The sequence below is a fragment of the Oncorhynchus kisutch genome, linkage group LG22 (assembly GCF_002021735.2).
Source record: "Oncorhynchus kisutch isolate 150728-3 linkage group LG22, Okis_V2, whole genome shotgun sequence".
Classification (NCBI taxonomy): Eukaryota; Metazoa; Chordata; class Actinopteri; order Salmoniformes; family Salmonidae; genus Oncorhynchus; species Oncorhynchus kisutch.
In genome coordinates, this window is record NC_034195.2 from 4,940,275 (window position 1) to 4,967,110 (window position 26,836).

Sequence of the window (26,836 nt, forward strand, 5' to 3'; positions counted from 1 at the left end):
TTCACAAATCTGTCTCATAAAAAGGTTGGCACTTAACCCTTTTCCGGTGTGCACCGTGAACAAAACGGGCACAGAGTCCATTGTGCATTGAGACCGGCGGCACGCTGGCGGGGTAAAAACACACGTGAAGTTTAACAATGTATGGTACGAATAGAGCCAGCAACATTTCAACAAGCGGGCCATGGGTGCCACAATAGCGCCTTTATGACAGGAGCTTAAGTAAAGCAAAATGAGATTTTTCCTACAGCATGGACCCAGCAATAACAATTGACATCACAAGTCAGCCTATATTTGCCATATTAAAAAGGGGGACACCGTGTAAGCCCTGCGAAAAGGAGACTACACATGACCACAGCCTGCTGAGGCAGCTAGTTTCCAGTTCTACTGAAGTGAAAGAATAAGTCGGGAGCCATGAGAAAAGTTATTCTCCTCTGGCTACACTTGCTTCTAAATCAGCGTAAGTCCGGCAAGCCAGACCGACCAAATCTCCCTTCATAACCCTATCAGTCCCGAGACTGACTCGGCTTTTCGTTAGAAAAGTGAAGTGTTTTTCTATGTTCTTCCCCTGCACGAGGGCTGCGTCAGTGGTGCTGACTGCACAACAGGTGGGTCCCGTGAAATGTCTGTAATTATCTTCAGGTGGGCTGCTGTACACAGCGCTACAGTTGCGAGACTCTTCAATAGAAATGTCAGTGAACCTCAACGGCTGTCGGTCATATCGTACACAGCGTGTTAGATTACATGAGGTCACATGCAGTCCTGCAGCAGTCCAACCCAGTCAGTACTGGTGCCAAAGCCACTCCTCAATACTCCGTCATCCAGAAACAGTATGCCTCAGCAGCCCAGCGAATAGGATTCCTGCTTAAACAAGGCTGTACAGTACACTGTTCACAAATAAGGCAATGTGAGAGAAACATGTAGCCTTAATCATTTTTAACACTTCATCATTGCTTGTCTCTTGAACTGTGGTTGGACTCTTTAAACACAGAATACCATGTTATACACCTTGTAACGCTCAACCCTATTTCACATGAAGAGATTTCAGGGTTGTCAATCCTTTCCCCTTGGCCTCACTTCCCCTCTCAGGCCTCCAAACAGAACCAATTCTTACTGTGGGCCTCATCCCTTTCCCCGTGGCCTCACTTCCCCTCTCAGGCCTCCAAACAGAGCCAGTCTTACTGTGGGCCCCATCCCTTTCCCTGTGGCCTCACTCCCCCTCTCAGGCCTCCAAGACAGAGCCAGTCTTACTGTGGGCCCCATCCCTTTCCCTGTGGCCTCACTTCACCTCTCAGGCCTCCAAGACAGAGCCAATCTTACTGTGGGACTCATCCCTTTCCCCGTGGCCTCACTTCCCCTCTCAGGCCTCCAAACAGAGCCAGTCTTACTGTGGGCCCCATCCCTTTCCCTGTGGCCTCACTCCCCCTCTCAGGCCTCCAAGACAGAGCCAGTCTTACTGTAGGCCCCATCCCTTTCCCTGTGGCCTCACTTCCCCTCTCAGGCCTCCAAACAGAGCCAGTCTTACTGTGGGCCCCATCCCTTTCCCTGTGGCCTCACTCCCCCTCTCAGGCCTCCAAGACAGAGCCAGTCTTACTGTGGGCCCCATCCTTTTCCCTGTGGCCTCACTTCCCCTCTCAGGCCTCCAAACAGAGCCAGTCTTACTGTGGGCCACATCCCTTTCCCCATGGCCTCACTTCCCCTCTCAGGCCTCCAAGACAGAGCCAGTCTTACTGTGGGCCCCATCCCTTTCCCCATGGCCTCACTTCCCCTCTCAGGCCTCCAAGACAGAGCCAGTCTTACTGTGGGCCCCATCCCTTTCCCTGTGGCCTCACTCCCCCTCTCAGGCCTCCAAGACAGAGCCAGTCTTACTGTGGGCCCCATCCCTTTCCCCGTGGCCTCACTTCCCCTCTCAGGCCTCCAAGACAGAGCCAATCTTACTGTGTGCCCCATCCCTTTCCCTGTGGCCTCACTTCCCCTCTCAGGCCTCCAAACAGAGCCAGTCTTACTGTGGGCCCCATCCCTTTCCCTGTGGCCTCACTCCCCCTCTCAGGCCTCCAAGACAGAGCCAGTCTTACTGTGGGCCCCATCCCTTTCCCCGTGGCCTCACTTCCCCTCTCAGGCCTCCAAACAGAACCAGCCTTACTGTGGGCCCCATCCCTTTCCCTGTGGCCTCACTTCCCATCTCAGGCCTCCAAACAGAGCCAGTCTTACTGTGGGCCCAACTCTCACCACCACCTCATAATGACTACAGTTTGATTAAAGGCCTCTCTCCAAGCTGGAAACCACGGGAAAAGCCTGCGTCGACAGCTGCTGGCCACCGACCAATTAGCGTCGGCTATAGGGTCATGGGTGGATGGGACCACTGTCCTTCCCCTGGCGGTCCGACCACGGAGGCCTCACGCCCCGAGCGTTGCCGCCACGCCCCATTAGTAGCAGCCTCTGTGAGAGTGGTGAAGTGTGGGCTCATGGGAGTTGAAGGCTGGAGCATTTCATCCAGGCACCAAAATATGTTACACAACATCTCGACATGACCACATACTGTGATACATATCAATACATACAGTATACCCTGCTTGGGTGTGTGTGCGCAAGTGTGTGTGCGTGTGCTATGTATACGTGCGTGTATGAGGGCAAGTGTGTGTGTGCAAGTGTGTTATGCCAGTGCATCTGTATGTCTGTGGCGTGTGCCAGTTTCAGCAGGCCTTTCAGATGGTCAGAGAGGCTCATGGGAACTGCATGGGAGGCCAAACCTCAAACCCTCACCACAACATTTCAGCACATTTCCCTTTTTCAACCCCATCCAGAAGAAGACAAACTGTAGATGTACAGTATGTCAATACCACAGAGAACAAATCACAGGATCTCATAAAAGAGTCAAAGTGTTTGTTAAATTGTGCACTTTACTCTGATTGGAGGTTCAAATCCAGCTCTGCCAATAGGATTCTGGGAACACATTTGCAAACCATTGTTCTTAAACACAAACGGTAGTAATACTAGCAAAAAAACATGATAACTGGTAATAATTCTTAGACCGTCTCGCAGGTGGTCAACACTGTGGTGTGAAATGATCGAGCCAAAGGCCACGTGACCCAGCGACCTCGAGGTGACACACATACTCACCGAGAGGCAATGTGGCGCAGACAGACAAGCATCAACACCTTCTCACCCTTTTGTTCGCCACGTCTGGTGTCAGCCTTTTGACCGTGCGTAAAGCACACAATGAAATGTGTGGGAGTGGAGCCTAACAAAAGGTCTGTTTTGTTATTTCATATGGTAACTCATTCACAGCTTTCCTCTGTGGTGCGTCTTTTGTTTCGTGAAGGAAGGCCATTTCTCTCCCTTGACACACCAGAAAGAAAGCCAGGCTTAACTTCATTATGATTTGTTTTATCCCATTTCGATCCAAGTCAAGTGTTCATATTTTCCTAGTTTCCCTCTGTGCGTCCTTGCGGCTGGGGTACTCGTGGAAGACAGCATCGGGGATTGTAAGCTTCCTGGTCAGGAGACCATTCTTAGCCTGTTCATAGTCTGTCTTAGAACCTGCTCATAACCCATTCATGTTGCAGGTCTCATCCTTTACGATTGCATTGACTAGTAGTTGAAGACGCTAAGCAACATTCTTGGAACTAAACCTGCTGCCACCTTCTGCCTCCTAAACAGCTAGAGGAATTATTAGCCAATTACCTCCTAATTAAGGTTAATTAAGGCGTCAATGCACGTACCAAACGAACAAATCTCTGATGTAAAACGAGGTAAGATGAAATAAGGTGAAGTGAAAGATGAGAGGGAGGGAAAGCAAAACATTGAAACATTACAAGGGGGAGTAATAGAGCTATTGGATATCAGCAAAACTGCTAGCCTAGCGGGTGTTCCTTCCCACTGTGGTAAATCCTCCATTAATAAACTGCTAGCCTAGCGGGTGTTCCTTCCCACTGTGGTAAATCCTCCATTAATAAACTGCTAGCCTAGCGGGTGTTCCTTCCCACTGTGGTAAATCCTCCATTAATAAACTGCTAGCCTAGCGGGTGTTCCTTCCCACTGTGGTAAATCCTCCATTAATAAACTGCTAGCCTAGCGGGTGTTCCTTCCCACTGTGGTAAATCCTCCATTAATAAACTGCTAGCCTAGCGGGTGTTCCTTCCCACTGTGGTAAATCCTCCATTAATAAACTGCTAGCCTAGCGGGTGTTCCTTCCCACTGTGGTAAATCCTCCATTAATAAACTGCTAGCCTAGCGGGTGTTCCTTCCCACTGTGGTAAATCCTCCATTAATAAACTGCTAGCCTAGCGGGTGTTCCTTCCCACTGTGGTAAATCCTCCATTAATAAACTGCTAGCCTAGCGGGTGTTCCTTCCCACTGTGGTAAATCCTCCATTAATAAACTGCTAGCCTAGCGGGTGTTCCTTCCCACTGTGGTAAATCCTCCATTAATAAACTGCTAGCCTAGCGGGTGTTCCTTCCCACTGTGGTAAATCCTCCATTAATAAACTGCTAGCCTAGCGGGTGTTCCTTCCCACTGTGGTAAATCCTCCATTAATAAACTGCTAGCCTAGCTGGTGTTCCTTCCCACTGTGGTAAATCCTCCATTAATAAACAAAGAATTTGCTGCAGTGCAATAAGAGGGACGACTGAAGCACAAGTGTCAGTCACTACTAGGCCATCTCACTCTGTCAACAATCACAAAGTCAGCACTCCATTGGCTTTTAAGGAGCCCCCCCCCCCCCCCCCCAGTCAGCAGTTTACCTACAGTGTACTTCCAGAGGACAGCTCCTTGACATACCACCAACGTTTAGAAGTCAGTCATCGAACGATCGAGAAAAGCCCAGGCAGAATTACGTTGTTTCTCTTTTACAACGATTCAGTCTTTTTTTAAACGTACTAATAAAGTTACAATGACGGGAGCTACAGACAGTACAAGCATCAGACCATGTGCTGCCTGGCCAGGCTGGATGGGAGCTACAGACAGTACAAGCATCAGACCATGTGCTGCCTGGCCAGGCTGGATGGGAGCTACAGACAGTACAAGCATCAGACCATGTGCTGCCTGGCCAGGCTGGATGCATTGGGAGATACCGTACATGGAACGGGCAGGTTCTCAGAGGGTTTTTGAGTGCCTCTAGATGTTCCTCAAATTCAAATCTAGAACACAAAGCCAGTTCCACTGTTTTTTTTGTTGGTATTATTCCCCTCTAATGAGGGACTGATTTAGACGTGGGATGCCAGGTGGGTGCAATTAACTATCAGGTAGAAGAGAAAACCAGCAGTACCTTGTAGGGTAAGATTATTAGTTGTATTTTTTACTCATCATTGGATTGGCTTGGGGTTCCTTCATTGCTGGCTCATGATGTCATTTCCTGTGGGCTTCACATGGAATCCTCCAGGTATTATCTTTGACAAGCCTAAATAAACTGATGAATTAAGACGGCTGCCGATCCAGCGGTTTTCTCCCTGTTGGGTGGTGGTGGAAGTCACGATTTGAAGGTTGTGTTGATACTGCCACGGTCCTTTGTTGAGGCCTGTTGTCTAAAACCACTCACTCAAACGTACTGCTTTATTCGCCCTATGCTGCAGCCTGCAGGTGCAGCCCATTGCCAAAGACAAGATGACCATGGGTTCAATGTTTTCAAAGGAGGACAGGGGGTGAAGGAGAGAGATAAGGGGATCACAAAAAGGAGAAATAAATGAGACGCTGCTATACATTGGGGGACAGAAAGGTACTGGTTTGATTGTTGTGGTGAGTTCAAGGGGCATGTTCGATGTCTAATAGCAAAGTACATTGGGGGAGAGAGGCGCAAACGCACTTAAGTGACTCTCGCAGAAGGAGGCCCAAGCACAGTTTGGGTTGTCATTATTACTGGTTTGTCAGGTACGATCCCATTCAGACTTATAATTGGATGGTGGGGGGAGCAGGATCTTAATTTGAGCCAGTTTGCTTACAGCAGGAAAATAATCCTGTAGCAACAGGAAATGTGAATCTACGGATTATAATTAATGGACATTTTTTGTAGGGGTTGATATATTTTCCGTAAGGGAAAATCAAGTCTGACATTTCAGAGTGGAAATGACAAACTTCAGAAGCCTTTTCATCAAATCAAGCTTTATTTCACACAGCATATTTCAGACATGGAATGCAATGTGCTTCACAGGAAAAAACGAATAAAAACTATTAACTAGAGGATAAAAAAAACAAAATAATGACAAACACTGAATGACTAAAGAGCACCATAAAGAAAATCAAGGCTAAAAATATTTATTTTAAATATGTCCACAGTTTGGGCCCCCCTCTGGTTTTCTGGCAGGTTATTCCAGAGGCTTGGGGCATAATAACTAAAGGCGGCCTCTCCATGCCTCTTGGTCCTAGGCTTTGGGATAGATAAAAGGCCAGTGCCAGAGGACCTGAGGGACCAACTGGGAATACAACTTAAAAGCATGTCTGACATTGTGCACAATCATGGATTGATTTAAAAACCAATAGAATAATCTTAAAAGGTATTCTAAAACTCAAAGGCAGCCAGTGCAGAGACCTTAAAACAGGTGTAATCTGTGCTCATTGTCTGGTCTAGATCAGCACCCGTGTTGCAGCACTCTATATGTTTTGCAGTTGACCAATGGCTTTCTTGGGTAGACCAGACAGGAGAGCATTACAGTAGTCAAGCCTGCTTGAATTAAAAGCATGGATGAGTCTCTCTGTATCAGCCTGAGAGAGAAACAGCCGCACCTTGGCAATGTTCCTCAGATCGTAAAAACCTATTTTGGTCACATTCCTAATGTGTGATTTGAAATTGAGTTCAGAATCTAAAATGACATCTAGTTTTTTTTACCTGGTGTTTTATCTTTACTGCCCGCAAATTAAAATGTGCGGCCAGATTCTCGCTCTGTGCTTTGGCTCCACCAATAAGTACCTTGGTCTTGTCTTGATTTAGTTGGAGGAAGTTGTGAGCCATCCAAGTATTTAAATCACTAATACAGTCTAATAATTTATCTGTGGAGGCCAACCCAACTCTCCAGTCTGTCCAGAAGGAATTCATGGTCAACAGTATCGAATGCAACACTTAAATCCAAGACTACAGAGAGCTGTTTGGCATCTATGTCGGCTATAAGATAATGTATCACTTTAACTAAGTCTGTGTCTGTGTTGTGGTGGGCCCGAAAACCAGATTGGACTTTTTGTTTTTGTGTTTTTTTTTTACAGTTGGCACAAAATAATTTCGCTGTCCGAAAACCAATTTCTCCAGAATTTTGCTTAAAAATGGAAGGTTGGAGATTAGCCCAAAAGTGCTAACAGCTAGATGACTTTTCTTCATAAGGGGTTTCACCATAGCATTTTTTAGTGCAGTGAGGAAAGTGCCTGTGATTAACAATAGCTTGCATTTAAAACCGTTTTGAAGAAGGTGGTGGGGATAGGATCGAGAAGGCAGGTAGAAGGCTTAAGTTGTGATCACTTTCCTGAGCATGTCTGCGTCAGCCTGGGAAAATAAATCTATAGTGCCTTTGCGTGTTAGGGTAGGGCACATATCATCAAACTTCTCATCTTGCTTGACTGATACCTAGCTTAGTGTTTGTTATCTAATCTCTGAAATATGCCGCAAACTTATCACATTTAGATTTTGAGGAAAGTTCACATAGGTTTGTGGGGGTAGACCATCAATGGTCGAGAAGAGCACACTCATACTATTCTGATTATTAGTGATCAACTTAGAAAAATTTGCCCGGTCTGGTATTTCTAATTGCCTTGATACAGTGCATTCCGAAAGTATTCAGACCCCTTGACTTTTCCCACATTTTGTTACGTTACAGCCTTTTTCTACAATGGATAAAACGTTAAAAACATTCCTCATCAATCTACCCACAATACTCATGTCGAAGTGAAAATACATTTTAGCAAATGAATTCAACATAAAAAACTAAAATATCTCATTTACACAAGCATTCAGACCCTTGACATTGAGCTCAGGTGCAGCCTGTTTCCATTGGTCATCTTTGAGATGTTTCTACAACTTGATTGGAGTCCACCAGTGGTCAATTCAATTGATTGGACATCATTTTGAAAGGCACACACCTGACTATATAAGGACAGACAGTTGACAGTGAATGTCAGAGCAAAAACCAAGCCATGAGGTCAAAGGATATTTTCGTAGTGCTCCCAGACAGGATTGTGTCGAGCACAGATCTAGGGAAGAGTACCAAAACATTTCTGCAATATTCAAGGTCCCAAATAACAGTGGCCCCCATCATTCTTAAATGGAAGAAGTTTGGAACCAACAAGCCTCTTCCTAGAAATGGCCGCCCTGCCAAACTGAGCAATCGAGGGAGAAGGGCCTTGGTCAGGGAGGTGACCAAGAACCCGATGGTCACTCTGACAGAGCTGCAGATTTCCTCTGTAGAGACAGGAGAACCTTCTAGAAGGACAACCGTCTCTGCAGCACTCCACCAATCAGGCCTTTATGGTAGAGTGGCCAGACAGAAGCCACTCCTCAGTAAAAGGGACATGACAGCCCTCTTGGATTCTCTGGTCTGATGAAACCAAGATTGAACTCTTTGGCCTGAATGCCAAGCCTCATGTCTGCAGGAAACCTGCACCATCTCCACGGTGAAGCATGGTGGTGGCAGCTTCATGCTGTGTGGATGTTTTTCAGCGACAGGGACTGGGAGAGTAGTCAGGATCGAGGGAAAGATGAATGGAGCAAAGTATAGAGAGATCCTTGATCAAATCAAATCAAATCAAATTTTATTTGTCACATACACATGGTTAGCAGATGTTAATGCGAGTGTAGCGAAATGCTTGTGCTTCTAGTTCCGACAATGCAGTAATAACGAACAAGTAATCTAACTAACAATTCCAAAAACTACTGTCTTATACACAGTGTAAGGGGATAAAGAATATGTACATAAGGATATATGAATGACTGATGGTACAGAGCAGCATAGGCAAGATACAGTAGATGATATCGCGTACAGTATAGACATATGAGATGAGTATGTAAACCAAGTGGCATAGTTAAAGTGGCTAGTGATACATGTATTACATAAGGATGCAGTCGATGATATAGAGTACAGTATCTACGTATGCATATGAGATGAATAATGTAGGGTAAGTAACATTATATAAGGTAGCATTGTTTAAAGTGGCTAGTGATATATTTACATCATTTCCCATCAATTCCCATTATTAAAGTGGCTGGAGTAGAGTCAGTGTCATTGACAGTGTGTTGGCAGTAGCCACTCAATGTTAGTGGTGGCTGTTTAACAGTCTGATGGCCTTGAGATAGAAGCTGTTTTTCAGTCTCTCGGTCCCAGCTTTGATGCACCTGTACTGACCTCGCCTTCTGGATGACAGCGGGGTGAAAAGGCAGTGGCTCGGGTGGTTGATGTCCTTGATGATCTTTATGGCCTTCCTGTAGCATCGGGTGGTGTAGGTGTCCTGGAGGGCAGGTAGTTTGCCCCCGGTGATGCGTTGTGCAGACCTCACTACCCTCTGGAGAGCCTTACGGTTGAGGGCGGTGCAGTTGCCATACCAGGCGGTGATACAGCCCGCCAGGATGCTCTCGATTGTGCATCTGTAGAAGTTTGTGAGTGCTTTTGGTGACAAGCCGAATTTCTTCAGCCTCCTGAGGTTGAAGAGGCGCTGCTGCGCCTTCCTCACGATGCTGTCTGTGTGAGTGGACCAATTCAGTTTGTCTGTGATGTGTATGCCGAGGAACTTAAAACTTGCTACCCTCTCCACTACTGTTCCATCGATGTGGATGGGGGGGTGTTCCCTCTGCTGTTTCCTGAAGTCCACAATCATCTCCTTAGTTTTGTTGACGTTGAGTGTGAGGTTATTTTCCTGACACCACACTCCGAGGGCCCTCACCTCCTCCCTGTAGGCCGTCTCGTCGTTGTTGGTAATCAAGCCTACCACTGTTGTGTCGTCCGCAAACTTGATGATTGAGTTGGAGGCGTGCGTGGCCACGCAGTCGTGGGTGAACAGGGAGTACAGGAGAGGGCTCAGAACGCACCCTTGTGGGGCCCCAGTGTTGAGGATCAGCGGGGAGGAGATGTTGTTGCCTACCCTCACCACCTGGGGGCGGCCCGTCAGGAAGTCCAGTACCCAGTTGCACAGGGCGGGGTCGAGACCCAGGGTCTCGAGCTTGATGACGAGCTTGGAGGGTACTATGGTGTTGAATGCCGAGCTGTAGTCGATGAACAGCATTCTCACATAGGTATTCCTCTTGTCCAGATGGGTTAGGGCAGTGTGCAGTGTGGTTGAGATTGCATCGTCTGTGGACCTATTTGGGCGGTAAGCAAATTGGAGTGGGTCTAGGGTGTCAGGTAGGGTGGAGGTGATATGGTCCTTGACTAGTCTCTCAAAGCACTTCATGATGACGGATGTGAGTGCTACGGGGCGGTAGTCGTTTAGCTCAGTTACCTTAGCTTTCTTGGGAACAGGAACAATGGTGGCCCTCTTGAAGCATGTGGGAACAGCAGACTGGTATAGGGATTGATTGAATATGTCCGTAAACACACCGGCCAGCTGGTCTGCGCATGCTCTGAGGGCGCGGCTGGGGATGCCGTCTGGGCCTGCAGCCTTGCGAGGGTTAACACGTTTAAATGTCTTACTCACTTCGGCTGCAGTGAAGGAGAGACCGCATGTTTTCGTTGCAGGCCGTGTCAGTGGCACTGTATTGTCCTCAAAGCGGGCAAAAAAGTTATTTAGTCTGCCTGGGAGCAAGACATCCTGGTCCGTGACTGGGCTGGGTTTCTTCCTGATAAAAACCTGCTCCAGAGCAATCAGGACCTCAGACTGGGTTGAAGGTTCGCCTTCCAACAAGACAATGACCCTAAGCACACAGTCAAGACAACACAGGTGTAGTTTCGGGACAAGTCTCTGAATGTCCTTGAGGGGCCCAGCCAGAGCCCGGACTTGAACCCGATCCAACCTCTCTGGAGAGACCTGAAAATAGCTGTGCAGCAGCACTCCCCATCCAACCTAACCTAAGTTTGAGAGGATCTACAGAGAAGAATGGGAGAAACTCCCCAAATACAGGTGTGCCAAGCCTGTAGCTTCATACCCAAGAAGACTCAAGGCTGTAATCGCTGTCAAAAGGGGACACAACAAAGTACTAAGTAAAGGGTCTGAATACAATACTGAGTATTGTCTGTAGATTGATGTTTGAAAAAAAATTGGGAACTGTAATGTAACAAAACATGGAAAAGGGGAAGGGGTCTGAATACTTTCCGAATGCACTTTATATACGCCAAGTTGCTCTCTCAGAATATCATATAATAATATAATATATAATACCTATACATATAATACCCTTTACAGAAAAACAGCCCCAAAGCATGATGTTTCCACCCCCATGCTTCACAGTAGGTATGGTGTTCTTTGGATGCAACTCAGCATTCTTTGTCCTCCAAACACGACAAGTTGAGTTTTTACTAAAAAGTTATATTTTGGATTCATCTGACCATATGACATTCTCCCAATCTTCTTCTGGATCATCCAAATGCTCTCTAGCTAACTTCAGACGGGCCTGGACATGTCCTAGCTTAAGCAGGGGGACACGTCTGGCACTGCAGGATTTGAGTCCCTGGCGGCGTAGTGTGTTACTGATGGTAGGCTTTGTTACTTTGGTCCCAGCTCTCTGCAGTTCACAATGGAGCCCCTAGTTCCACTCTTCATGCCCCTGATAACTCCTTTGTCCCACCTCCCACACATGCGGTGACCTCACCCATTACTACCAGCATGTCCAGAGATACAACCTCTCTCATCATCTCCCAGTGCCTGGGCTTACCTCCGCTGTACCCGCACCCCACCATACCCCTGTCTGCGCATTATGCCCTGAATATATTCTACCATGCCCAGAAACCTGCTCCTCTTATTCTCTGTCCCCAACGCTCTAGGCGACCAGTTTTGATAGCCTTTAGCCGCACCCTCATACTACTCCTTCTCTGTTCCGCGGGTGATGTGGAGGTAAACCCAGGCCCTGCATGTCCCCAGGCACCCTCATTTGTTGACTTCTGTGATCGAAAAAGCCTTGGTTTCATGCATGTCAACATCAGAAGCCTCCTCCCTAAGTTTGTTTTACTCACTGCTTTAGCACACTCTGCTAACCCTGATGTCCTTGCTGTGTCTGAATCCTGGCTCAGGAAGGCCACCAAAAATGCAGAGATTTCCATACCCAACTATAACATCTTCCGTCAAGATAGAACTGCCAAAGGGGGAGGAGTTGCAGTTTACTGCAGAGAGAGCCTGCAAAGTAATGTCATACTTTCCAGGTCCATACCCAAACAGTTCGAACTACTAATTTTGAAAATCACTCTCTCCAGAAATAAGTCTCTCACGGTTGCCGCCTGCTACCGACCCCCCTCAGCTCCCAGCTGTGCCCTGGACACCATTTGTGAATTGATCGCCCCCCATCTAGCTTCAGAGTTTGTTCTGTTAGGTGACCTAAACTGGGATATGCTTAACACCCCGCCAGTCCTACAATCTAAGCTAGATGCCCTCAATCTCACACAAATCATCAAGGAACCCACCAGGTACAACCCTAACTCTGTAAACAAGGGCACCCTCATAGACGTCATCCTGACCAACTGGCCCTCCAAATACACCTCCGCTGTCTTCAACCAGGATCTCAGCGATCACTGCCTCATTGCCTGTATCCGCTACGGAGCCGCAGTCAAACAACCACCCCTCATCACTGTCAAACGCTCCCTAAAACACTTCTGTGAGCAGGCCTTTCTACTCGACCTGGCCCGGGTATCCTGGAAGGACATTGACCTCATCCCGTCAGTTGAGGATGCCTGGTCATTCTTTAAAAGTAACTTCCTCACCATTTTAGATAAGCATGCTCCGTTCAAAAAATGCAGAACTAAGAACAGATACAGCCCTTGGTTCACCCCAGACCTGACTGCCCTCGACCAGCACAAAAACATCCTGTGGCGGACTGCAATAGCATCGAATAGTCCCCGTGATATGCAACTGTTCAGGGAAGTCTGGAACCAATACACGCAGTCAGTCAGGAAAGCTAAGGCCAGCTTCTTCAGGCAGAAGTTTGCATCCTGTAGCTCCAACTCCAAAAAGTTCTGGGACACCGTGAAGTCCATGGAGAACAAGAGCACCTCCTCCCAGCTGCCCACTGCACTGAGGCTAGGTAACACGGTCACCACTGATAAATCCATGATTATCGAAAACTTCAATAAGCATTTCTCAACGGCTGGCCATGCCTTCCGCCTGGCTACTTCAACCTCGGCCAACAGCTCCGCCCCCCCCGCAGCTCCTCGCCCAAGCCTCTCCAGGTTCTCCTTTAACCAAATCCAGATAGCAGATGTTCTGAAAGAGCTGCAAAACCTGGACCCGTACAAATCAGCTGGGCTTGACAATCTGGACCCTCTATTTCTGAAACTATCTGCCACCATTGTCGCAACCCCTATTACCAGCCTGTTCAACCTCTCTTTCATATCGTCTGAGATCCCCAAGGATTGGAAAGCTGCTGCAGTCATCCCCCTCTTCAAAGGGGGAGACACCCTGGACCCAAACTGTTACAGACCTATATCCATCCTGCCCTGCCTATCTAAGGTCTTCGAAAGCCAAGTCAACAAACAGGTCACTGACCATCTCGAATCCCACCGCACCTTCTCCGCTGTGCAATCTGGTTTCCGAGCCGGTCATGGGTGCACCTCAGCCACACTCAAGGTACTCAACGATATCATAACCGCCATCGATAAAAGACAGTACTGTGCAGCCGTCTTCATCGACCTTGCCAAGGCTTTCGACTCTGTCAATCACCATATTCTTATCGGCAGACTCAGGAGCCTCGGTTTTTCGGATGACTGCCTTGCCTGGTTCACCAATTACTTTGCAGACAGAGTTCAGTGCGTCAAATCGGAGGGCATGCTGTCTGGTCCTCTGGCAGTCTCTATGGGGGTGCCACAGGGTTCAATTCTCGGGCCGACTCTTTTCTCTGTGTATATCAATGATGTTGCTCTTGCTGCGGGCGATTCCCTGATCCACCTCTACGCAGACGACACCATTCTATATACTTTCGGCCCGTCATTGGACACTGTGCTATCTAACCTCCAAACAAGCTTCAATGCCATACAACACTCCTTCCGTGGCCTCCAACTGCTCTTAAACGCCAGTAAAACCAAATGCATGCTTTTCAACCGGTCGCTGCCTGCACCCGCATGCCCGACTAGCATCACCAACCTGGATGTTTCCGACCTAGAATATGTGGACGTCTATAAGTACCTAGGTGTCTGGCTAGACTGCAAACTCTCCTTCCAGACTCATATCAAACATCTCCAATCGAAAATCAAATCAAGAGTCGGCTTTCTATTCCGCAACAAAGCCTCCTTCACTCACGCCGCCCCGCCAAGCTTACCCTAGTAAAACTGACTATCCTACCGATCCTCGACTTCGGCGATGTCATCTACAAAATGGCTTCCAACACTCTACTCAGCAAACTGGATGCAGTCTATCACAGTGCCATCCGTTTTGTCACTAAAGCACCTTATACCACCCACCACTGCGACTTGTATGCTCTAGTCGGCTGGCCCTCGCTACATATTCGTCGCCAGACCCACTGGCTCCAGGTCATCTACAAGTCCATGCTAGGTAAAGCTCTGCCTTATCTCAGCTCACTGGTCACGATGGCAACACCCATCCGTAGCACGCGCTCCAGCAGGTGTATCTCACTGATCATCCCTAAAGCCAACACCTCATTTGGCCGCCTTTCGTTCCAGTACTCTGCTGCCTGTGACTGGAACGAATTGCAAAAATCGCTGAAGTTGGAGACTTTTATCTCCCTCACCAACTTCAAACATCAGCTATCTGAGCAGCTAACCGATCGCTGCAGCTTTACATAGTCTATTGGTAAATAGCCCACCCTTTTTCACCTACCTCATCCCCATACTGTTTTTATTTATTTACTTTTCTGCTCTTTTGCACACCAATATCTCTACCTGTACATGACCATCTGATCATTCATCACTCCAGTGTTAATCTGCAAAATTGTAATTATTTGCCTACCTCCTCATGCCTTTTGCACACATTGTATATAGACTCCCCCTTTGGTTTCTACTGTGTTATTGACTTGTTAATTGTTTACTCCATGTGTAACTCTTTGTTGTCTGCTCACACTGCTATGCTTTATCTTGGCCAGGTCGCAGTTGCAAATGAGAACTTGTTCTCAACTAGCCTACCTGGTTAAATAAAGGTTAAATAAATTTTTTTTTTAAACTATTAAAAATAAAATTCACTAGGTCCCCCCGTGTGGTTCTGATTTTGTTTCTGGTGTCCTTTGACAGATCTTTGGTCTTGGCCATAGTGGAGTTTGGAGTGTGACTGTTTGAGGTTGTGGACAGGTGTCTTTTATACTGGTAACAAGGTCAAACAGGTGCCATTAATACAGGTAACGAGTGGAGGACAGAGGAGCCTCTTAAAGAAGAAATTGCAGGTCTGTGAGAGCCAGTAATCTTGCTTGTTTGTAGGTGACCAAATACTTATTTTCCACCATAATTTGCAAATAAATTCATAAAAAATCCTACAATGTGATTTTCTGGATTGTCTTTTCTCATTTCGTCTGTCATAGTTGAAGTGTACCTATGATGAAAATTACAGGCCTCTCTCATCTTTTTACGTGGGAGAACTTGCACAATTGGTGGCTGACTAAATACTTCTTTGCCCCACTGTATGTCAATAGAAATCCCCTTGGTAATAACCAGGTCCAAAGTATGGCTGCGGTTATGGATGGGCACAGTAACATGTTGGATAAAGTCCATAGAGCTCAAAAATTAATAAATTCAATAACCTTGAAGTCAGTCTCTTTGTCAACATGAATATTAAAATCGCCCAATAGAATGATTTTATCATAGTTCTCAAGGACAATAGACAATAGTTCAGAGAAATCAGTAAAGAAAGTGGGGAAGTGCTTTGATGGCCTATACAGGGTTCTGGCACTGGTGGATGACATTTAAACAGTCGCCTGTCACGTTCGTTATAAGGATCGGACCAAGGTGCAGCGTGGTATACGTACATTCTTATTTAATTACAGAATGGACCGCTGAACAAACTCACAAAATAACAAAACGAAACGTGAAGCTATATGAATAGTGCAGACAGGCAACTAAACATAGAACAAGATCCCACAAACACCAAAAGGGAAATGGCTACCTAAATATGATCCCCAATCAGAGACAACGATAAACAGTTGCCTCTGATTGGGAACCATATCAGGCCACCATAGACATACAAATGCCCTAGACCTACAAAAAACCTAGAAAAAAAAAAAAAACCTAGACATACAAAAAACCTAGACATACAAAATACCCTAGACAATACAAAAACTAGCGTACCCACCCTAGTCACGCCCTGACCTAACCAAAATTTAAAGAATACAGAGATATCAGGTCAGGATGTGACATCGCCAAACGAAATGTCCTTACAGCTGAGATCATTAGTAAAAATAGAGGCTGTCACCCTTTCCCTTTTCTGATAGAGTATGAAAAGCTGTAGTCCGGGGTGGGGAGGCTTTAATAAGAGTGGCACTACAGCCTGAAGACAGCCATGTTTCACTGAGATATATACAATCAACATTGCGCTCAGTAATGTGGTCATTCACAAGAAAGGTTTTACTAGTGATTGCTCTAACATGTAAAAGCACCATGGGTGGGCCACTCTGCCCCTGAGGCATCTGCCTCGAGGTAACCAATGGAATAACAAACTAATTATTAACGTTACTACCACGCTTTCTGACAGTCTCTAATCTATCAGAATAGTAGGAGATGACAGTTTGTATAAACTCACCAGAAGGTGGATTTAAAGGAGCATAAATTAGGTTACTCACAATAACTACAGGGCCATTTCTACAGGAGTTAATATGCTTTCCAAGTCCTCTGTTGCATATTCTGACAGAGAGAACTGGAGAACTATAAATAATAATCTGGGAATCCCTGTGGTGAATCCAATCTCTTTTTAAAAAGGTGCTGGATGCTCCCACAGCAAATCAAAGTTGTCACGAAAAGAGACATTCCTGTCGTTGCAAAGTTCCTTCAGGTACTCGTTTAGTGCAACGGGTCGGCTGAAAAGTTCCAAACCCTATCAGTAGCACGGGAGGGGGCCAGAGATAATTATCTTCCCTGTGCTAGCAGGTTATTGAATTTTTTTTTGTAGTCCTCAGACTGCCTAAAACGAAGGTCGTTAAAACCTATGTGAGTGACGATGGTGTCAATATTGGAGTAGTTGGCCAGAAGAGGGAGTTCCTGTCGTGGACACCGGCTCCTGGGTGACAATGGACCTTGGTCGGTCTACAGACCGTAGGCAGGCTAAAATCTCTCACCATTGATCTGCCCACAACGATGGTGGTCATGATGGAATCCGATGGGGAACAAAGAGGGGGAGCGGTTTGGGACTGCCTCGGGCAGGGGGGGATGGAGGCTTCAAGCCAGGCTAGCCTGACTCTTCGCGCCAGCCACAGAGGATGGCGTCGGAAACCCCAGGAAGGTGGAGGATGGCCCGAGACCCTTCTGTTTTTGAGTCACCAACCTGCTGAACTGTCGTGCTCGTGGGGGAGGGGGCCACTGGGCGGCAGCCGGCTGTTGGTATACACCCAGGATCCGTGATGACTCCTGGGGGCTGGTAGGTCCTTCTCAAGCAGGGCAAAGCTTTTTGATAGTTGGATCGGATCTTCCCGAGTGGTGCAGTGGTCTAAGGCACTGCCTCACTGTGCCACTAGAGATCCTGGTTAGAGTCCAGGCTCTGTTGCAGCCGGCCGCACCTTTAGCTATGATTAATGGTTCAGTATTTCACTGAAAGAATAAACGTTATGTTTTCGAAATGATAGTTCCCGAATTTGACCATATTAATGACCAAAGGCTCATATTTCTGTGTGCTTATTATAATTAAGTCTATGATTTGATATTTGATAGAGCAGTTTGACTGAGGGGTGGTAGGCAGCAGCAGGCTTGTAAGCACTCATTCAAACAGCACTTTACTGCATTTGCGAGCAGCTCTTAGCAATGCTTGAAGCACAGCGCTGTTTATGACTTCAAGCCTATCAACTCCCGAGATTAGGCTGGCAATACTAAAGTGCCATTAAGAACATCCAATAGTCAAAGGTATACGAAATGCAAATGGTATAGAGAGAAATAGTTGAGGCATCATAATTCCTATAATAACTACAACCTAAAACTTCTTAACTGGGAATATTGAAGACTGTTAAAAGGAACCACTCATGTTCTGAGCAAGGAACTTAAACGTTAGCTTTTTTTACATGGCACATATTGCACTTTTACTTTCTTCTCCAACAATGTGTTTTTGCATTATTTAAACCAAATTGAACATGTTTCATTATTTATTTGAGACTAAATAGATTTTATTTATGTATTATATTAAGTTCAAATTAAAGGGTTCATTGTTCATTCAGTATTGCTGTAATTAGTCATAGTTAAAAATATATATAAAAATCGTCCGATTAATCGGTATTGGCTTATTTTGGTCCTCCAATAATTGGTATCGTATCGGCGTTGAAATATCATAATCGGTCAACCTCTAATACAAAGCTCTCTCTTTTAATAAACCTCAAATACACTACAATTTTTTACATTTCCTCCATTGCAGAAATTTATCCTGCAACAGAATGATCAAATTAAGATCCTACTTCTGAAGAGCAGCACCCACAAAAAGTATAGGTCATTACAGCCATTGAAAGTGAGCAGGAAAAATAAAACTGGCAAAATGGGAAATCGGGTTCCAAGGTTATATGGTGGAGGGAAAATAGAAAGCAATTCAATCCACCCTCAACTGGCATTGTGGGTAAAGAAGGTACAGACATGTGCCACTGTACTTCAAGTGCTCATTCACTAGAGCTTCATCCTTTCTTTTTCAGCAGCAAGACTGCAATTTGGGTGTGTCGTACAGCCGCAGATAAGTATAGGCTGGCTAATATGTACTTACGAGATGGAGAGAAATACTTACGGCTAAATGTTTAATGTCTGTTTGTACAACACATGTCCAATTTGGGTGCTGGTGTTCTTTGAAAGAGATCAACAACCAATAATTATGACTTTCTGGCTCTGTCACTAACAAGAATAAAGCTTTCTGAATGACACCTTTAATCTCAAAACAACACGCAGAGGGGAAAAAGTGCAAATGTGGACGTAATTTAAGTAACACAAATATAATAAATGTATAGTGTTTAGAAGCAGCATGCGCTTAATCAGATAAGGATAAGCCAAACAAAATGACAACAAAAGAACAGGGTCAGAATAAGGATGAAAAAACTAGCAACATTAATAAATATGTATTCATTAATACATGTGTTTTAGGCACTATGAAAATATTGTGTCTTAATGAAATACACCTGTGGCCATTTCTATGTTATTACCATGGTTATAACCATCAGCAAGGCTGCTGGCAAGCTGCTAATGAGTGCAGCCAATTGTACCAATCTCTAAGTAGTCCATAACTCACATTCTCACTCTCTCCCCCTCTCTCTCAGCTGTCAAACACCCTCACCTGTAAGTCGCCTGCAACCGTTTGCCCCTTTTCCTATTGCCAAGATAATGTCACCCTAGATGAAAGAGAAAGCTAACAGGATCTACTCTTTCACTCTGCTGCCAATAGCAACTCATTTGACATCAGCATTTATCATATATTTTCTTAAAAGACAACTTGAGCCTTAAAAATGTACAAGTCACTTAGCACTATAGATAGAACTTCAATCTATTTCAATTATTTTGAAGTTCTGATATATTCTGGTGAAAAAATGCTGAAAAGCAAAGTGTATTTAAGGCCAATAGTTGTTTTATATGATATTATCTACACAATCACAAACCAAATTGCAACTTAAGTTATCAAAATATATTTACATACACACACATGACCTGTACACACACACATTTTCCATAAGCACAAAAAGCTTATTTCTCTCAAATTTTGTGCACAAAATTGTTAACATACCTGTTGGTGAGCATTTTATTATTTGTCAAGATAATCCATCCACCTGACAGGCGTGGCATATCAAGAAGCTGATTATTATACAGATGCAATTTGCGCTGGGGACAATAAAAGGCCACTCTAAAATGTGCAATTTTGTTACACAACACAATGCCACAGATGTCTCAAGTTTTGAGGGAGCATGCAATTGGCATGCTGACTGCAGGAATGTCCACCAGAGCTGTTGCCAGAGAATTGAATGATCATTCTCTACCATAAGCCACCTCCAACATTGTTTTAGAGAATTTGGCAGTACGTCCAACCAGCCTCACAACCGCAGACTAGGTGCCACGCGTCCCCCCCCCCCCCCCCAAAAAAAACCCTCCTCAGCCACCCGGACAACTGATGAAACTGAGGAGTATTTCTGTCTGTAATAAAGCCCTTTTGTGTGGAAAAACTCATTCTGATTGGCTGGGCCTGGCTCCCTAGTGGGTGGGCCTGGCTCCGAAGTGTGTGGGCCTATACCCATCCATGGCTGTGCCACTGCCCTGTCATTTGAAATCCATAGATTATTTCAGTTGATTGATTTCCTTATATGAACTGTAACTCAGTAAAATCGTTGAAATTGTTGCATGTTGCGTTTATATTTTTGTATTATATATATATATATACAGTACCAGTCAAAAGTTTGGACACACCTACTCATTCAAGGGATTTTCTTTATTTTTACTATTTTCTACATAATAGGGAAGTCATCAAAACTATGAAATAACACATATGGAATCATGTAGTAACCCAAAAAATGTATCTTGGGTAGGGGGCAGTATTTTCACGTCTGGATGAAAAGCGTGCCTAAAGTAAACTGCCTGTTACTCAGACCCAGAAGCTAGGATATGCATATAATTGCTAGATTTGGATAGAAAACACTCTAAAGTTTCTAAACTGATGTCTGTGAGTATAACAGAACTGATATGGCAGGCGAAAACCCGAGGACAAACCATTAAAAAAAAATCCATTGTTTCGAATGGCTTTCATGTTTATTATGAGGCAAAGTCCTCCCAGATTGCAGTTCCTAGGGCTTCCACTAGATGTCTTTAGAAATAGTTTCAGGCTGGTTTATGGAAAAATTAGCTAGAAGTTGTAGTTTTTCAAAGTGGCTCCCATTTTGGCTGCAGTGTTTCCATGCGCGTGGGTGAAAGCAGGTTCTTTGTTATTTATCTCCGGTAATGAACATACTATTCTCCGTCTTAAATTGTATCGTTTATTTACATATTAGGGTACCTGAGGTTTGATTATAAACGTTGTTTGACTTGTTTGGAAAAGTTTATTAGTAACGTTTGGGATTCATTTTGTATGCATTTTGATGGAGGGAAATCGGTGGATTATTGAATGAAGCGCGCCAGATAAACTGAGTTTTTATAGATATAAAGAAGGACTTTATAAAACAAAAGGACCATTTGTGATGTAACTGGGACCTTTCGGAGTGCCAACAGCAGAAGATTTTCAAAGGTAAGGCATTTATTATATCGCTATTTCTGACTTCCGTGTCGCACCTGCCTGGTTGAAATATGTTTTTCATGTTTTTGTATGCGGGGCGCTGTCCTCAGATAATCGCATGGTGTGCTTTCGCCGTAAAGCCTTTTTACAGTCTGACACAGCGGCAGTATTAAGAAGAGGTTAAGCTTATTTTGATGTATAATACTTGTATTTTCATGAATGTTAAATATTTATATTTCTGTAATTTGAAATTCGCGCTCTGCAATTTCACCGGATGTTGGCCAGGTGGGGCGCTACCGTCCCACCTGCCCATAAGATGTTAACAAATCAAAATATATTTGAGATTCTTCAAAGTAGCAACCCGTTGCCTTGATGACAGCTTTGCAGACTCTTGGCATTCGCTCAACCAGCTTCATGAGGTAGTCACCTGGAATGCATTTCAATTAATAGGTGTGCCTTGTTTAAAGTTCATTTGTGGGATTTCTTTCCTTCTTAATGCGTTTGAGCCAATCAGTTGTGTTGGGACAAGGTAGGGGTGGTATACAGAATATAGCCCTATTTGGTAAAAGACCCCGTCCATATTACGGCAAGAACCGCTCAAATAAGCAAAGAGAAACGACAGTCAATCATTACTTTCAGACACGGAGGTCAGTCAGTCTGGAAAATTTCAAGAACTTTCTTCAAGTGCAGTCGAAAAAACGATCAAGTGCTATGATGAAACTGGCTCACATGAGGACCACCACAGGAAATGAAGACGCAGAGTTACCTCTGCTGCAGAGGATAAGTTTATTAGAGTTACCAGCCTCAGAAATTGCCGCCCAAATAAATGCTTCACAGAGTTCAGCTTACAGACACATCTCAACATCAACTATTCAGAGGAGACTGTGTGAATGAGGCCTTCATGGTCAAACTGCTGCATAATAACCACTACTAAAGGACACCAATAAGAAGAAATGACTTGCTTGGGCAAAGAAACACGAGCAATGGACATCAGACCGGTGGAAATCTATCCCTTTTGGTCTGATGAGTCCAGATTTTAGATTTTTGGTTCCAACTGCCATGTCTTTGAGATGCAGAGTAGGTGAACGGATGATATCTGAATGTGTGGTTCTCACCATGAAGGAGGAGGGGTGATGGTTTGGGGGTGCTTTGCTGGTGACACTGTTGTGATAGATCTAACATTCAAGGCACACTTAACTAGCATGGCTACCACAGCATTCTGCAGCGATACACCATCCCATATGGATTGCATTTAGTGGGACTATCATTTGTTCTTCAACAGGACAATGACCCAAATCACACCTCCAGGCTGTGTAAGAGCTATTATACCAAGAAGGAGAGTGACGGAGTGCTGCATCAGATGACCTGACCTCCACAATCACCAAACCTCTACCCAAATGAGATGGTTTGGGATGAGTTGGACTGCAGAGTGAAGGAAAAAGACATCAACAAGTGCTCAGCATATGTGGGAACTCCTTCAAGACTGTTGGAAAAGCATTCCAGGTGAAGCTGGTTGAGAGAATGCCAAAAATGTGCAAAGCTATCATCAAGGCAAAGGGTGGCTACTTTGAAGAATCTCAAATATAAAATAGATTTTGATTTGTTAAACACTTTTGGGGGGGTTACTACATGATTCCATGTGTGTTATTTCATAGTTGTGATGTATTCACTATTATTCTACAAGAAAATACCCTTGAATAAGTAGGTATGTCCAAACCTTTGACTGGTACTGTATATACAATTAAAAGTCTCATTATTGCTTAAATATACCATGAGGTAAGGTTTAGCTCTTGCACATGCAATATTTTCAAGAATGGGTTATTATAACATTTATTTTCAAGCACCTCCCTCATGTCAGCATACGTCTGGACATGACAGGTTGTAGCCCATGTCTATCACCTACACTTTGACATGTAGGCTAACTATTTGTGTACGTTTTTCGGTTTTCAAATCAATCAAATCAAATCAATTGACTATGTTTGTTAATGGCCTTGGTACCCCAGCAGATGACCTTGGTGACCTGGCAGATTGGGAACCTCTTGACGGAAAATGGCCTTGCCCCTAAAATCAAGAAATTCCAGGCCTGGTGCTAATCATAGCCTAATTATCAAATGACAATGAGTCACAGTTTTCTCAATGCAAGGTTTATTGTGGTTTTTTCTATTACTTCTTGAAGGTATTTATCATATTAGCTCTTGTGTTTTAATAGGCCTAAATAGTTGGACATGTTAGCCTACACTTGGGGGCACTTAGAAGGCTAACCTATATGAACGTGTTTGATGGGACTGACATAATGAATAGGCTATATACTGTAAAGGTTTAGTGTGGACGATGCGGGAGGCGGTATTTGTGCGCTGAAACGACAAATGAACGGTCCATAACTAAATCCAGGCGAGCTACAGGTGCGCCGCGACTGTATGGTTGCTCAGACAGTGGGTAGCACGTCCCGGGACAATGTGCTGAATTGGCAGCCTATTTATAAGTCTGCCATTTGAACGTGGACTGCACTCTAATGCCACTTTACCTTATGAGGGAACTTTAACCCACAGCACCTGCTCAAAACAAATTGGCATACGAGATCAACTTCACCCCAGCGAAGGGTCCCGTCGTCGGATTGTTTTTCAAACAGACACTCTCGCTTACAACGGGAATGTGCTTCTCTATTGGCTAGCTAGAGAGCACAGACAATTAAACTTAAGCTGAAGAATATAGGCACTATTTAAATTCTAGATCATGGATTTGAAATGTGTCCAAATAGCAATGAGGCTGCTGCATTTCAATTATATGCTAGGTTAATTAGAAGAAAAATGGGGTGGAACGTTGCGTGTCTTTCTTACTTGATGTCACTCTCAGTGTCAACAAGTTAGAGGGATCAAAAAAAAATCAATCTGTGTGGCATTGATCCGGATATTACCACATTCCAGTTAATTAAATTTGTAGTTGTTTTAAGACCGCATCACTGGCACGTGAATTCATTTCGATCGCCAGTGCGTGCGAGGGCTCTCTTTCAAAACGTTATCACCGGGTGTGCAGCACTCCGAGACGCATTATCTGAGAACGTGTGTGCGTGTAAATGTGGGAAACTCCCTAAAGTGATGACCTATCTCGCTTTTCCAGAAAGGCTATGATGCTTCAGTGCGCCTTGTCCTCCTATACACTGACAAGTAAACGTATCATTAAGTTCACCGCACGAAAACTCAAAGAAACGTTCACTCTTTCACAAGATAGCCTACAAAAAGTCCATACTGTTAAGTGCAAGGCAGAACGTACAGTTCTAAATGTTAGTCGAAGTGTGTGAAGCATGGCTAAATAAACGCTCCTCCTAAATCGCTACGCTCATATGACAATTAATTAAATGACATTTCGTAATTGTCCACCATAATAGGTATTGCCTTGGCAATCATCTATAACAACAGCCTAAGTCAAAAGAAAATATATAGAGACAAGTAGTCTAGTCTATAGGCTACGCTACATGCTGTTTTCAACTTGAAAACGTTCGCGAAAAAAAATTTTATGTTCAATGTCGGCTATAGCCTAGGCAATCAGAATTCCAATTGAGAACAACTTACTTCAAGAAGTTCCCCTTGCTTCGCACCGTGTTCTCGCTGGGACCAACGTCTTGTTTCTTCTGTATTGTCTCCCAATGGAACCGTTTTAGAACGAAGGGTTACGTCTATTTTAATTTATGACTCACCACGCATTCTTTTAAGGTCAGTTTCCATGACCCGAGAGAGAGTAAACTTGTGAGAGAGACATCCCCTACTCGGCAGCGTCGACAATATTCCCATTTTCCAGTTGATTACAACTGAATCAAATTCATTCTGATTTGGACATGGCGCCGAAGTCAACCGAGCGCACAGTGAACAAACTCCGAAAGGCTCGGCATTTACAGTTGAGGTGGTGGCCCTGTGGCCAGAAAAGCGCACGTCGTTTCGATGAATAGTAGCCGGCTACCACTATGTGGACGAACATGAAACTGCGTCCTATTACAATAGCTTGCAATACCACCGGGCAGCTATTTTCAAGCTGCGGGGCTCGCTCACAAAGTTAACGGGGAATGCCGAAAAAACTACTTGTATCAAACGGATTGTGGTCCTATTACAGTGAAACGTGCAGACATAAACCAGTTTGCACGGAATTATATCACTTTAAGCTACAGACATCGTTTTACAATAAGCATTTGACAACACTTAGTTTAGCAAAGTAGTTCAGTCTGAAACACAATGTAGGCACAATATTTCTTAAATGTTATATGCAAATGACAAATACAATAGGCGTATGTTACAAATCATTAGGCTACGTGTAATTTGTTCACTGACCAAACTCGCCTCATTTGATATTTTCCCTTTCATAATGACATGTAAGTGTAGGCATAGTAGCCTATAAATCTCAATGACAAAACATGAATAACCTCTTAATAACCTATGATGCAGGGACTTAAGCTACACATTGGCTTTCGACTGGGAATCAACACACAGCCACGGCCAGACAAAGCACCACATTAATATAAATGTTGGGATATAGCAATAGGGCTATTCTTACCTTGGCTTGGTGTATCCAGTCTGTGGGCATCACGTTGTATTATCAAAGGACAATGTTGTCTGTGTCAGTGGAGAAAGCAATACAGGCAACTTGTGTGGCCATGGGCCACTTAACACTCTGGTGCGCGAAGTGAGGTTCGCTTAAGAGGCTCTTTGGTAACTTTGTTAAACTAGTCAATCTTGGCTACCCATAACTATTTTAAGCATTTCCCATCGTGCAACAATTTGAAAGTGAGGCGAAGTGAGTGAGTGTTCACTGTTGTCGTGCACGGAGAGTACTCATTCTCCCTAATGGATGCAACGAGAGAAACTGAGAATGAAAGCATTGAGAAGGATCGAGAGAGAGCGAGAGAGAGAGAGCGAGCGAGAGAGAGTGTGTCACGTTTAATAAATTGGTCTATTGGTATTTCTATAATGATAATGATCACTTGTTTGCTTCAAAATACATCGACCACAGTGCATAACTCGTTTGCTTCCAGTAAAACAAGTTTTCATTTTGGTTATTTTTAATATGCGACGTGTATATTCTGCTTCTTATAAAAACGAAACGATTTGGCAAGGAAATCAAACTACCACCACTTTAGCAACGTCAATGCAACCAACCGTGCGTTGTCTAATGTGAATGCCTTTCATGGCACACATTCGTTGAGTGGCTATCTAAAACAAATATTGGTTCCCGGGTGACTTGTTTAATTAATTAGTTTGTATGACGCTGTTTATAAAAGATAAACAAATGAAGGCGTTTCACTTTTGGATCAAAATGTAATTCTATCAAGCATTAAGAATATCATGACATGTCGACGACATTTTTGCTTAAATGTCTGTTGAATAATTATATCCCTATTTTAATAGAATGAAAGGGCTATTGCATGATTAAATGTTTG

General features: G+C 44.5%; 1 protein-coding gene across 3 annotated transcripts in view; it reads right to left on the reverse strand.

Moving 5' to 3' along the window:
* The window catches only part of LOC109867649 (transcription factor SOX-6), a 172,931-nt gene extending 146,688 nt beyond the window's left edge, over positions 1 to 26,243 (reverse strand). For 2 of the 3 annotated variants that reach the window (XM_031801671.1, XM_031801673.1), the window contains exon 1: positions 24,981 to 25,287. The gene's annotated coding sequence lies outside the window, so the exon portion shown is untranslated. Of the gene's footprint in view, positions 1 to 24,980; positions 25,288 to 25,953 lie in introns of those variants that run through there. The other variant, XM_031801672.1, reaches the window with a different exon arrangement.
* Between the last annotated feature and the right edge of the window lie 593 nt (positions 26,244 to 26,836).